General features: G+C 44.1%; 1 pseudogene; it reads left to right on the plus strand.

Moving 5' to 3' along the window:
- Positions 1-3,105: 3,105 nt before the first annotated feature.
- On the plus strand, positions 3,106-3,910 carry LOC146857057 (uncharacterized; annotated as a pseudogene).
- Positions 3,911-14,725: the final 10,815 nt, after the last annotated feature.

Here is a 14,725-nt window from a genome sequence, read left to right on the forward strand (position 1 = left end):
ATGACAAAAACAGACCAATGAACAAAGAGGGCTAGCTGACGGTCCGTAGAGAGAAGTATTTTAAGCATATCATTTTATTAAAATCAATCGGTCTTGGCAAATGCCATTCCTAAAATCATTAGTCCTGTGGTGTGCAAGCTATTACACCGCCACATGCGGGATTCTAGCACCAAAAATCACTAACGCAGTAGGCAGGTGTGCAAATACAAGATGCCAGGCCAACACAGGCCAAAGTCTAAGCAGCAGGAACCATCATGGTCAGAGGCATGAATGCTCCACAAAGCAAGGACACGGGCAATCATATACGAGGACCTGGCAACCAAGAACCACTGAGTGTGTTGAGTGAGCCGAGAAATGACAGAGCTTGAAACTACCCGGAGGAAGGAGCACCAGATTTGTCCTCCTCAAGGGGTTGAACCTGTTTTTATGGTTCAGCAACAACAACTACTTTTTGGTGAATTCTTGTTTTTGTGCCTCAAAATTTACCATGGTGCTGTTCTTACCTGTTACAGTTTTATGTGTCTCTATATAAACAGTTTATTTCTTCTGTTCAGAACACTGAACGTGGAAAAGCCTAAAACCCGTGGGATAAGTTTAGTGTGAGCTGTTGGCAGAGAGAGAATTTCGATATTCTTCTGTGAGCAGAGGTAATGCCTGGATGACTGCTGGTCGGCAGCACAAGATGCTATATGTTCACAAGTAGGAAGGGTGAAAAGCTAGGTGTCTCTCTTGTGGGCAGGGTGGCAAGCTACACGTACACTAGAGCGTAGCAAGCGAAGTGAGCAGTGTGAGAAATCAGGTACACAGCCATGAGCAGTCTGAAGCTGCATGCGCACTAGTGGGCAGTGCAAGAAGCTCGACCTGCACTGCTGAGAAGTGTGAGAAGATTCAGTAATGCTGGTGGGCAGTGGCAAAAGCTTAAACCGAGTGCCCACCGTGAGAACTTGATGAGCACAAGAGGGTAACATAAGAAACTTCCTCAGTGGTTTTAATGTGGCACCTTTTACTAACACCAAATGCAAGCCTTAAATCCACCCATTTGTCTGGACACTACTCTGTATGTAAGGCGAGCTACAGAATAAACTCACAGGTGATTGAACAATCAACACAGGCACAGAAAGCACGACATAAAACACAGGGGTGCAGAGCTGACTAACGCTGAGCCATTAGGGGGAAACAAGACTGAGCAGGCAAGTGAGCCTGTCTCTGTCTGGCATGAGCTGTGTGCAAATGCCCACGAGCACGGGATATGAAACACCGTGTAGTGAAACCCAAGGTTTCTCCAGACAAAACATGGGGGATTGACCACCGACCCCCCCACCCCTCCACCCCCCTCCGACTCCTATTGTAAAGCCAGCAGGGCATGCACTCACCCCAACCTACCAGATCCTGTAGAGTGTTTTTGGAGGCATAGGTTTCATCACGCCGATGCTGTGAAACAACAGGAGGGAGGTGGTAACAAATGGGATAATTAACAGCAGGGGAAGGAACGGCCACATCAGCCTTAATGTAAAACTGCTACCTACTAAAGGCCAGGCAACCCAGGTAAAGCTTACAGTAACAAGCACCTTGGGCCTGAGGTTGAGGCCAGTATTGGCGGGTGTGCGCTACTGTGTCGAGTGGGGGATTCCTGCAATGCAGAAAAACTGGCACAGTGATCCTTTCCATGCAGGTCTGGGGTCGCTGGTGTAGGGAATGCTTGTAGGGCCGGCATTGGGCTGCGTGCCATGCTAAAGCTGCCTGCAATCACCCAACGCTACCTTTTTTAGGTGTCTTCAGTGGGCCTGCTGCTGCCACTTCTCTGCTGGAACTCGGCCTCACGCAGTGGTGCTGAGCGATACCCCCACCCTCCTCTTCCTTGCCAGGCCTCTCACACGTTTGGTGATCATATGCAGGCCGCTCTGCTATGCTTCTATCTTTCCAGCTGGTGTAGTCTTGTAGCTGGCAGCAGGGTCGAATTGCTGGGTGTTACATTTGGTGGCAGGAGCGACACCTCGTCCCCCTGGAAATCGCCTTCCATGTCTCCTGCACTGCACTTCTCTCTGAGCTCACCCTGCGCCTGCCGGGCAGCCGGTCGCTTTGTGTGACTTCCGGCGAGGGCATCCCACCTTGGCTGTGCTCCCACTTCAAGCAGACGACTCCAGCTGCAGGCTGCAACTCCCCGCCATCAAGACCTAGGCCTGATTCCTACAGGCCACCGGCCCGTAGCTACAGTACGGCAGTGGGGGGCGAGGGAAGGAACGCTCACCCACTGTCCCCCGGCTCTTCCGCAGCTTGCAATCCAGCCGGCAAGGAAGATGCCCCCACCTCAATGTCCACACTGCTCAACGGTTCCACAGATGGATGCCACTCCTCGCAGCGGCTCTGGTGATCAGGAGCTACCGCAGGCTCATCCTGCCACCATTTTCTCTTGGCCCGCACCTTCAAGCTTCCGTAGCTCAGCTCTTGTATGATACACGCATTTTTACTGATCATACAATGTGTATATGGATGCACACAGAGCATGACCTAAGACATGCTGTTAAAGGAAAACATGTACAAGTTCTGTGTGAACGTTGAAGAAACCCACGTTCTTCATACCATCACCACCACGAACGCTGCTGCACTCGCAGGCCCCGCCCACAGTCAGGCGGGCTCTGCCTGACTTCCGGGTCGCCGCGGGCAGCACGACGGCTCAGCTCATCCCAGGTGTTCTTGGCAGCGGCCTCATGCAGGGGGACATGAAACGGCGGGGTGGGCTCCCGCTTCGGTTTTTAAAAGTATAAAAAGGCGGGTTGGGCACCCGCCTATTATATAAGCCAAAAACGTGGCTCTTTGTGGGGAGACTGGATGTATTTTCTCTTGATGCGAGGCACAAGATGGCTGCCAACAGTTCCTGGCCAATTAGAGCCAAACTCGTGCTCGGGGGTTAGGCTGCGCCCACATATATAAAGGTTTTTTTCCTTTAATATCTCAAAAACTACTGAACGCATTTACACCATTTAAAAAAAAGGATGCTTTCTGAAAAAAGCACCACCTTTTTGCCAAATTTGGTGTAATTCCGTTCAGCAATTCCAGCTGTAGCCGTGTCTTAAGTTTCCTATGGGAAATGTATTTTTCAGCTTTGGGAGGGACTGACTGGAGTTTTACGCGCATGCGCCACAGGGTGTTTCGGCATTTCGGTGTCGGGGTTAGTGGTGCATGCTTAATTGAGCGACGTGCAACAGAAAACCGCTTCAGCTTCTTCTGCGAGTGCTCGTATCTGCGAGGTAATGGAACAGAGTGATAGTGAGTCTGCAGCCATGAAGGAGATCGACATGTCCCTAGATGACATTATACAACTCCACAAGGAAGAAGAAAGTGACACATTGCCTGATTTAAACACAATAGAACAGAAGAACATCAAGCAGTATACGTTTGGAAATCAGGAAAACCAGTTTCAACCAAGTTTGCAAGGAGTAGGCCGTCTAAGAAGAGGTTTCAAACCAGAATACTCTGGGATGAAGTGGAAGACTATCCAAACAACTGGAACTGGATTAAGCCCATTAAATAGACAGGGAGGCTGGTCAATGCAGGTTGTGAAAGTTAACAATTGGCAGGAAAAAATAAACAGAAGACGACTGCAACAGAAACGTGCATTCAGATCCCCAGGTATCCGAACCGGTTTATACAAGAGAGCTGAAACAAGAGGACCATCTCGTCAGCCTTTTCACAAGATTCAGAGACGATCTACATTCAACTTGGGCAGACCGTTTACTCAGCAAACATTAAATAACAGAGCGAAGACAACAAAACACAAAGACGGCAAGCTGTACCAGTGTTTGGATCTGTTTTAACAGTCTCTGTACCTAATCCCAAAGCTGGGCAGACAAAGATACTTATCAGGAGCGTCTACAAATTTTTACTACCCAATTGGGAAACATCATGGTAGCCCGCCCTGATTGACTATGAGGGTATTTACTTTTAATTATTCACTTCACGTGCACTGCACTACATCTGCTTATTGATCCTGAAGAAGCACCAACGACCCTGGTGGCAATAGGGGCGCGAAACATGTTGATCGACAGGCATAGCTTGCCTGCTGGGGTAACTCTATACCCGAGGGGTGCTAATCTCTGGCAACAGCCTTGCTCGAGCTTTTTGATTTAGTAACCCCGGAATACAATTTTTTTTACCTAGCACGCACTTTGTTCTACCCTCTTTTAAGGACCCTCACCTACTCACACACACATGCACCATCCGGCATTTCCCCAAAAGATCTCCGCTAAAGTGACCCTTCGGGGGACCCGTAGGGCATTGCAGCGCCGGGCCCGACGAGGAGCAAATGCCCGATGATGAAGCATGACACCCTCGGGTGTGTGAGGGCAACAGGGGACAAGCATTGTTCTTTTTCCTTTGTGCCGGGTCCCAACATATACCTAGGACTTCCTCCCCCCTTTTTTTGCTTTTTGGTAGGGGCTATTTAGCACCCTTCCTTTGGAACAGTGTCTTCTGTTGGTTTAAATATCATGTTAGAGGAGCGCAGACACTGGACCATTATTTGCTCCTCGGTCCCCCCCTCTCTTTTGTTGATTCAAATGTATTTTTTGACCACTTACTTTTTAATTTCTCGGGAACTACTGAACTGATTTACACCATTTAACAAAAAGGGCTCTTTCTTAACCAAGGGCTGCCTCTTTGTTAAATATGGTGTAATTCCGTTCAGTAGTTCGGGCTGTAGTCGTGTCTAAAGTTTCCTATGGAAAATAACATTGAGGAAACCCGTTTTGGGACCCCCCCTTATTTCTCGGCCCCCGCTTGGTGAATCACCCTGAAACTTTCAAGATAGGAGCTTGCCGGAGCAGCCGCTTATAAGTTTTGAAAATTTTGTGAAGATTTGTCAACTGGCACCAAAGTTATTGGCAAAACAAAAAATGAGTTTCCTATGGAAACTATGTCCTAACTATAACTACCTACTGGCGACCGCCAGTAGGTAATATTTATTATATAGATGTATATAAATATGCACTTAAATGTATATAAATATATATGTATGTATATGTATATATATGTATATTCACTTAAAAAACCATAGGTTTCACACATGTTATAGTTAGCTGGAAATTTCACTCGTAAAAAACCAATGAAATTCCCCCGTTATAGTTAGTTCAGATAACTATAACTCGCGCGCCCGCAATCCACTGCTCATGACGTCACATATTACATCACTCATGACATGGTCAGTGGCATCACCCATGACATCACTGATGACATCATCCTTGTGATAGAGTGGCGGTCGCGCGAGTTATAGTTATCTGAACTAACCATAACGGGGGAATTTCATTGGTTTTTTACGAGTGAAATGTCCAGCTAACTATAACATGTGTGAAACCTATGGTTTTTTAAGTGAATTTGCAAGGTTTTTAAAATTCTAATTCCTAACTATAACGTGTGTGAAACCTATGGTTTTTTAAGTGAATTTGTAAGGTTTTTTAAATGCTAAGTTATGTATGTATTATTATATTTTTTATATATTTATTTTACAATAAACTACCTATGTATATAGTTATAGATTGACTGTATCCTGTAATATGGAATGGCTCATGTAAAATGTTTTTTTTTCTTTCAAGGGTTTTCCCCATGCGTGCATCGTGCGCGCACGGTGCTCGCATGGTGCGCGCACCCCGCGAATTTTTGAAAAAAAAATAAAATGTTTTTTTCACCCTTCGGGGTCCTTCAGGGACCCCCTGACAAAGGCTAGGGGGTCAGGAACTCTCTACCCTGCCCCCTTTTCACGTTCTCCACCTTTCTTTTTCACTGTCACACACCAAACACACAAAATGGCGGCCGACACTGATTTCGACCGATTCGAATGTTGACTGACATGAATCCACCAATCAGAATTACGCTCGCGCACGGCACGGTGCGCGCTTATAGATATTTATGGGCTTTTATCTGCAATTTTCTCAGGAACTACTGAACAGATTGACACCATATATGCAAAAGGCACATGCCTGACCTGAGGACTACCTCTTTGCCAAGTTTCAAGTAATTCTGTTCAGCCGTTCGGGCTGTACCTTCGACTAAAGGTCCTATGGGAAAATGCATGGGGAAAACGCGTTTTGGGACCCCCCTTTTTTCTTAGCCCCCGCTTTACGAATCACCTCGAGACTTTCAGGGTAAGCGCTGAGCGGAGCGCCCCATTAGTTTTGAAAATTTCGCGAGGATTCGTCAACCGGCGCCAAAGTTATTCAAAATAGAATTTTCAGATTTCCTATGGAAAAACGGTCCTAACTATAACTATCTACTGGCGACCGCCAGTAGATAATATATATATACATATATGTATATTTATGTATATATGTGTGTGTATATATAGATATCATAGATACACACATATATACACATAAATACATGTATACACACACATATACAGATATGTACATATATATACATATGTTCACATATATACATAAGTACATACACACATATATATACATATATATATGTATATATACATATATATACATATATATAAAAAAAACTAAGGTTAAAGTAAAATTATAGTTAGGTGAATTTCTCAGTGACAACGCTAAAGTGTTACTTTTGAACTACAAAAAACACACAATTTCAGCAGTTATAGTTAGTAGCCCTAACTGCAACTTGTGCCCCCAACATGCACCTCTTATTACCTCACGTATGACATCACTGATGATATGGTCTATCACATCATTTATGACATCACTGATGACATCTCAATTGACATCACTGATGATATTGTCCAAGCTTCGTTTCCCCAATATTGCTGTATCCATTGCAATGGCTTTACACATAGCATAGTTCACATTAACAATCAACCACAGATATATGGCAAACACTCTTTGAGTACGGTGTTCAATCTGTATACAACAGTAGTGGCTGGCAGGGAACAAAAGTGGAAGGGCTGGGAGTAGTGGGTGGAAGGTACAAAGTACAAAAAAAACTTTCCTCTCCTCAGTCATATCTTCTCCTTGTTGTCTCTCTGAGGCCAGAACCAAAAGGCAACCTCTCCTAAGCCAAACACAATGCTGCAATGCAGTGGACTGGGAGCGTGGGCAGCCTGGTGAGGAACATGCAGAGTGCACATAACTGTTTGCCTGGCCTAAGATGGCTGGCCAAGCAGTCATGCACACTTTGGAGTGGAGCAACAATACCGCCTTCCAGATGTCACGGGAGCCCAGCCACAACAAACCTGGCAGAAACTAAAATAAAATGATAATAACTTCTGTTATTGTCATTTTATATTTGCTTTTACATTGCTCTGAGAACAGTGGTGCAATGCTCCTTTGCCTTAGCGGAGGAGCTGCCACTGGTATACAACTGTTCAGACCTCTACACTGAGACCTCTTTCAGATTACAGGTGTGCCTAGTAGGGTGTGGGGAGGTACTGACCTCTCTGCTGAGACTGCTCTCAGGTATGACAGGTGTGCTTAATAGGGTGTTTGGAGGAATGGGTCCTTATTCTTAGACCTCTCTCTTGGATGATGGGTGACAAGAATACAGACTAGGTTATCAAGAGACTGCCAGGTCATCTCAGACATTTCCCCACATTAACACATATGCAATGTAGGCTGTGGGCCCCGACTGCTTTCTCTGCTCATACCTCTCTTTGTTATAATGTGTGTCATTAGTACAGTATTAAAAGAAATATCCTGTCCATTGACAACTGTGTCTTGGACAAACAGTGTGCATGTTTGAATATAAAGACACACTTGCCTTTCTCTCGGACATCTCCTTATGGCGATCGCATGTTTTGTAAGGTGTTCACAGAGACAGACCTCAGCGCAAACACATCTCTCCAGAGTGACAAGCATATATACTGAAATGTGCATAAAAACTGTCCTCTCCAGCAACTGACAGCCGCGCGTAGTGTATTATGAGAATGCATTTGCCTCTGTACCAAAATGTATCCCTTGTATATAAATCTTTACACAACAGTGGGATAGAAGCACTAATCTCTCTATACTACCTTAAACATATATATACCTGCAACAGAACAGCTACAGTTCTTTAAGATGGAACTGCCATTTTAAGTCAACATTGCAAAACTCTAATAATATTGAAATCTTTATTGCTAATATGGAACTAAGTCTGTAGCAACTTTAAACATTTTATTTTAAAAAACAATTTAACAACATTCCAAACATCAACTACATTAACAAACTACAAGGACAATTGTAAAAGAAAAGTCATCAATTTTTTTGCATTTTCTGTTCCCTTTTATCACCAGGTACCAACACCTCCTCCCATTTTGCTTCAGTTGTATATTGCATTTTGTTGCAAGTATATCTTCTTTTCCTTTCTTTCAGCCAACTTGGTCTGCCAAACAATATCTGCTTACATAGTCTTTTTCTGGCAGGCTAGGAGACAAAGAGTCTCTTCAAATAAAATAGAATTTTCAAAAAGGAGTTCAGCTGGGAAGTTTGAAACAAACAGGGTGTTACACCACTACAGGAATCTACTCCTGCTCAAGCAGATAACGACCCTTATTTTCTAAGAAAAAAAACACTTTTTTGCTGTTTAAGTAAGCAGATCATTTTGTCATCAAAAACAAGTAGAGCTACACAGAACAAAGTTCTCCATGTGTACAAATGTCGCTGTAGGCAGTAACGACTTCAGTTGTGCAATAAAAACATTTCCGAAGCTTTCCACTCAGTCACTGTTTCCTCTTTATTCCAAATGAAACAAATGTTATTTTTCTCCTCCATATATTCTGTTACATTATACTTCTAATTTTCAAAACTTCTGTTTTCCACTTTCCACCTAACAAAAGAAAACCCAAAAATGCAAAGTTACATACTAATCAATAAAGGATAACAGTCATACATCACTCCAAAGTATCTTGAATTATTTTTACCCACAATCACATAGCTTTATATCCTCTACCACTCACTTCATATTTCTTTCTCTTGAAGAATTTAACACCCTCACCAGTGCAAGTTTTCTAGGGGTGGGTGAAAAATTTTATTCAGTTCGCAGAGTTTTGCCCAGAGTGTGGAGTTCCACAAAACTCAGCGAAGTGACACAGAGCAGAGTTTTTTCTCCTGCACGGCTTGCCAACATTAAGTTGCCGAGAGCGAGCAAGATAAACCGCACACTAAACCTCCTCCCAGTGATATAATGCAACACTGGTGTTCGCAGCAGGCTGCGTACGCTCATGTTGAGAAATCTGTTGTTCGCATTGAGGAAGATGCCACTCGAGTAGAATATCTACTGGAGCAGTATAAAGGAGCTGTGTCCTCTGGCGCGACAGGTAGTACCATACGTGATATTTTTACAGCATGGACAAACTCCCAGCACTAAAAATCACTTTGAGCAGCGCAACTTACCGCACTCCACCACTCGTTGGAACTCTGAAGACCACTATAGAGTTTTTTCAGCACTTCACAGAGTTCCGCGTAGCAGAACTCCATGAACTGCACCCAGGCCTAATTTTCTCCACAATTTAACTATAACATGCCTTCAAACCTGGGGGCATATTATCAAGGACGGCGTTAAAATTATCGCCGTTTTAGCGGCAGACAACTGCTGCTAAAGCGGCGATAATGGGCTTGATAATATGCCGCAGAGAATTCCGATAGAAGCCCATGTTCACACCAGAACATGGGCTTCTATGGGAATTCTCAAGGGCATATTATCAAGCCCATTATCGCCGCTTTAGCGGCAGTTTTCTGCTGCTAAAGCGCCGATAATTTTTAACGCCGTCCTTGATAATATGCCCCTTGGTTACATAACAGTTTAAAAAGTAACACATTCCCCTAGACACACCTTTCCAAACAGTGAGCAAAGTGTTTACTCTAGAAATAGCAATTGGTCTAATAATATCTTGAATTACCTGAACTTGAGCAGTTTCATTATGTAACTGAAGACACCAGTCTGTCTCAGTTCCAAATTCAGTCACTTCTGCTAAGCACAACTCCAACAAGCTTCCTTCTTCTCCAGATCATCAAGAACAATGTGAACTATCTCTAGTTCTGCAACCAATTACATCACAGCATTTCTTCAACCATGTAATAGGAATAGTAACAATTGGTTGAGCCTTGTCCCTTTTTTTCTACTTGTCCCGCATTACAATCTCTTGAGACTCTTGCAGGATCGTAAAGCAACTCATGAGAGGCTCAGAAATTTTCCATCATGGTCTTTTGAGCTTCTCTGAAGATCGCACATGTTCATGCAGGAAGCTTCACTCCCTTCAGCTTGTGAGCTACTCTTCTGAGAGTCTCATGGGATTGCAACAACATTATAGTGAAATAGTAGTATGTGGGACAGAGTATCCTCTCCAATGAGACCCATCACTTCCTTGACAGGTGTGTGTAGTATGGCGTGAGGAGGGATTGGCCTCTCCACACAGACCTCTGTCTCAGATGACGTTTGTTTGTAGTAGTGTGTGTGGAGGGAAGGTCCTCTCCACAGAGACCCCTCTCTTGCATGACATGTGTCATTAGCAGGATGTCTGTGGACTGTCCCCTCTGCTGACACCTCTCTCTTTGATGTGCAATTATACATGGTAGGCTATGAGCAGAGATTGGCTTAGACCTCTCTCTCACATCAAGGGTGTTTGTAGTAGAGTCAAACCTCTGTCATGCCTAACAGTTATGGATGCTAGAGTATGTGGTGGGAATGAACTCTCCACTGGCATCTCTCTCTCATTACATGTATGTGTATTAGATTATAAAGAGTAACTGGTCTCTCCAATGAGACATCTGTCTTGGATAATGGGTGTTCATTGTAGGGTGTGTAGAAGGACTAGCCTCTATGCTGAAAGCTCTCTCCGTAATGATGGATGTGTGTAGAAGGGTGTGGAGAGGGACTGGCTTCTCCTTTCAGACCTCTTTCTCAAATGATATGTGTGCATAGTAGGGTGTGGGGTTGAACTGCCCTCTCCTTTCAGATTTCTCTTTCTCAGATGTCAGGGGTGTGTTATAGGGTGTGTGGAGGGACTAGCCTTTCTGCTGAGATCTCCCTCTGTAATGATCAGTGTGTGTATTAGGATGAGGGGAACTACTGGGCCCTCCTTTCAGATCTTTATCTCAGATTATGTTTGTGTATAGTAGGGTGTTTGGTTGAGCATTAACTCTACTAACAACTCTTCTCAAACTAATGAGCACAAATAGTAGAGTCTGATCAACACCATCTCCAGTAAGACTCCATAATATAGTAACAAGTGTGCATAGCAGAGTGTGTTCAAACATCACCTACTCCTTCCACCTTTTCAAGATCCCATGAGAGTCTCCTGAGATCATAAGTGGTTTTAAAATAAAGATCTAAATCCTAAACATCACAGTACTAATCAGTTGCACACTTCTTCTCAAAAACAAGGACCACAATATGCATCTTGCGAGTGTCCCTTGAGGTCTTAAAAATTACTTAAACACTATGCCTTTCAGCCACACTCATATCGTTTTTTTATTTCATTTCTACATCAACTTCAATTTGTCATAAGAAACAGTTATTGCAGCCATGTCATTTCTAACATTCCAAGAGCCAACCAATCACAGTGCTCACTCTCACGGGACTCACAGGAACCTCCCGCAAGAATATGATGGCTCACAGGAAAAACAGACCTCTTGACCAATCACTGGACTTTATTTTTTATTTTGAGCTCTTGCAGACCACTCGCAGGACTCTCATAAACCCAGCTGCCAAAATATACATTTATTTTTTACCCTTAATAGCTTAAAAATATGAAATCACAAAAATCACAATCTATGGACCAAGTTATAGAGCCTGATTATGAGTTTGGCGCAGAGGAGCCGGCACAATGCCGTCTCTGCTGCACCAAGGACCGCCGACCGCACTGCGAGTTGTAAATACACAACTCACAGTACAGTCAGCTGTTCTTTGCTATTCCCATGGTGGTGCCTGGAAAACAGGCACTGCAATGGGAACAGCAAAAAAGTTCCAGTATGGCATGAATGTGGACGTCCATGCCATGGTGGAACTTTGTGGGGTACAGACAGGTGGGCACATGTTCTCACCCCCTGAATGTATAGCCATGGTGGTGGGGCCTTGGTGCCCTATAGATCCAACTTTGTTCCTGCACCGCCCGTCTTTTCATGATGTGTCTCTGCCATGTAAAGGCTGGTGGTCCGGGAACTCGTAATTTGCTGAGCAGGACTGCACCAGTCCCCGCTCAGCATATTGTGTTGTGGCACTCCTGATCCACCGCCAGGGAACCACTGTTCCCATGCACAGCCAACGATCCACCGCTGCATCAACTTTGGAAGTCATAATGCAGCAGAAGATGGACTGCCACTGCTTCGCCACTGCAAGTCTGACGGTTGGAAGACCGGCTGACTGGTAATCAGAACCATGCCCTCCTGCTGAATTTGGTGTAATTCCGTTCAGCAGATTTTGCTGAAACATTTCATTGAAAAGTCTATGGAAAATGTTTGGGGATTTTGAGTTTTGGGGCACCCCTTTTTTCTCAACTAACGCTTGAAGGATCACCACAAAACTTTCCAAGAAAGAGAGGGGGTAGATGGCCTTCTTCTTCGGAAAGTTTTGTGAAGATTAGTAAAATGGGACTAAAGTTATTAGCAAACCAAAAAACACTTCATCTATGGAAAGCAGACCGAACAACCACCAGCAGGTAATATAAAACTATTACAGAGTACCGGTAGCCATTCTGTATTTATGGTTAGGCAGTGCAGAGATAGGAATTCACTAAACTTTTGCTTAGTAATAACTTTGTCACCATTTGATGAATCTCCAGGAAACTTTACAGAACTATTCTTTTTTCTACATTGTCTGATGATGCAACGTTTTGTGGAGATTAGTTAAGGGGTGCAAAGACATATGGGAGGTCCCAAAATGTGTTTTTCACCAAAACATTTTCCATAGGCTTTTTACACAGACCAAGCTACAATATGGCTAAAGGGATTTACATGAAATCTGGCAGGAATATACATGATGGTGTAGAAAGGGTCTGTTTTGTTATATGACCTGAATTTATTTACTAGTTTTTAAGTTATAAGGGACAATTTCTAGGATATATTGGGCCTATTGCGGCATACCACAGAACATGTGAATGACCAAATACAATATTATTGATTACTCAAAGCCCTTGCTAAATTAAAAGGCAAATTATTGTTTAGACCAAACTTTCAACGAGTTTTGCATTCAGGTAGGGAAAAGTATTTTTATTGATTTTATTCTACAACATCCCCACTCTACTTTTCGACATGCCACACCACTCTAATGTATGATATGCCACAACACTGTACACCATTCCACTCTACAACATGCCACACCACTCTGCACCCCTCCACTCTAAGCAACTCTACTCAACCCCACTCTATGATATGCCACTTCACTTTACTCTGTGACACACTACTCCACTCTATCAACCTCCATGACACTCTACTCCACTGTAAGACACTCCACAATATGCCAATACACTCCTCTCTACAACACTCCACTTCACTCTATGCCACTCCTCGTGCCACCACACTTCATGACATGCCACTCCACTCTGCAAGAGGATAGTCCACTTTAGGAAATGACATTACACTCTATGCCACTTTGCTCTATGCCCCTTCCCTCTAACACAATCTATGACATGCCAGTGTAAGACTTGCCACTCCACTCTACTCTATGAAATGCCCCGGCATAACATGGTACTCCACTCAAAGCAATACCACTCCACTCTACAACATGCTACTTTATGATACACCACTCCACTCTCTTGACAACCCAGCACACCACTCTACAGAACTCTACTCTATGCCCTCTGTTCCACACCACTCTACTCAACTCTACAGAACTCTACGACATATGGTTCACTGACAAAATATTGACTAGGAAAACATCGACCTACAAATTATGTCATCAGTGATGTCACTGACAATGTCTTGAATGATGTAATATGTGACATCATGAGCAGTGCATTGCGGGTGCGCGAGTTATAGTTAGCTGTGCTAACTATAACGGCTGAATTTCTATGCTTTTGTAAGAGTGAAATGTCCAGCTAACTATAACGTCCCTGAAACCTATGGTTTTTTCAGTGAATTTCAATGTTTTCTTAAATGCTAATTTCTAACTATAACATGCCTGAAACCTATGATTTTTTCAGTGAATTTCAATGGTTTTTTAAATGCTAATTTCTAACTATGCCTAAAAAGTTAGGACATGTGAAGAAAGAGGAAGAAAAGAGCAGAAAGAAGCAAGACAAATGCAAAAATATCCAAAAGAAGTCCAGAAAGACCCTTAAAACGCGCAACAGGGTGAGTTTGCACACTTGTCACACCACTGTGCAAACGCACCCCCTGGTGCATTGTAAATTGGGGGATTAAGTCCCCTTGAGTCCTGAGGGTCCCTGAGGGCCAACTAGCCCACCAGCTATCTCCAGTAAGTGCCACAGAGCTGCGTTGCAGAAAGGGGCGTCGCCTTTCAACACCTCTCTGCAGCAGCTCCCTGGCGCATACTGGAGGTACCTGGTGGGCTAGTTCACCCCCAGGGACCCTTAGGATTAAAGGGGACTTAATCCCCCAATTTACAATGTGCACGGGGCTGGGTTTGCACACTTGCTATGTCAGACCCAGCCCCCTCCCTTCACCACTGTGCAAATGTGCCCCTGGCACGTTTTAAGTTGGGGGATTAATTCCCCTTGAGTCCTGATGGTCCCTGGGGGGCAACTAGCCCACCAGGTACCTCCAGTAAGCACTACAGAGCTGCATTGCAGAGTGGTGTAAAAAGGGGACGTGGCCTTGAACTTCCTCTCTGCAAC

Source organism: Triturus cristatus, chromosome 3_2, assembly GCF_964204655.1.
Source record: "Triturus cristatus chromosome 3_2, aTriCri1.1, whole genome shotgun sequence".
In the NCBI taxonomy this organism is placed as follows: domain Eukaryota; kingdom Metazoa; phylum Chordata; class Amphibia; order Caudata; family Salamandridae; genus Triturus; species Triturus cristatus.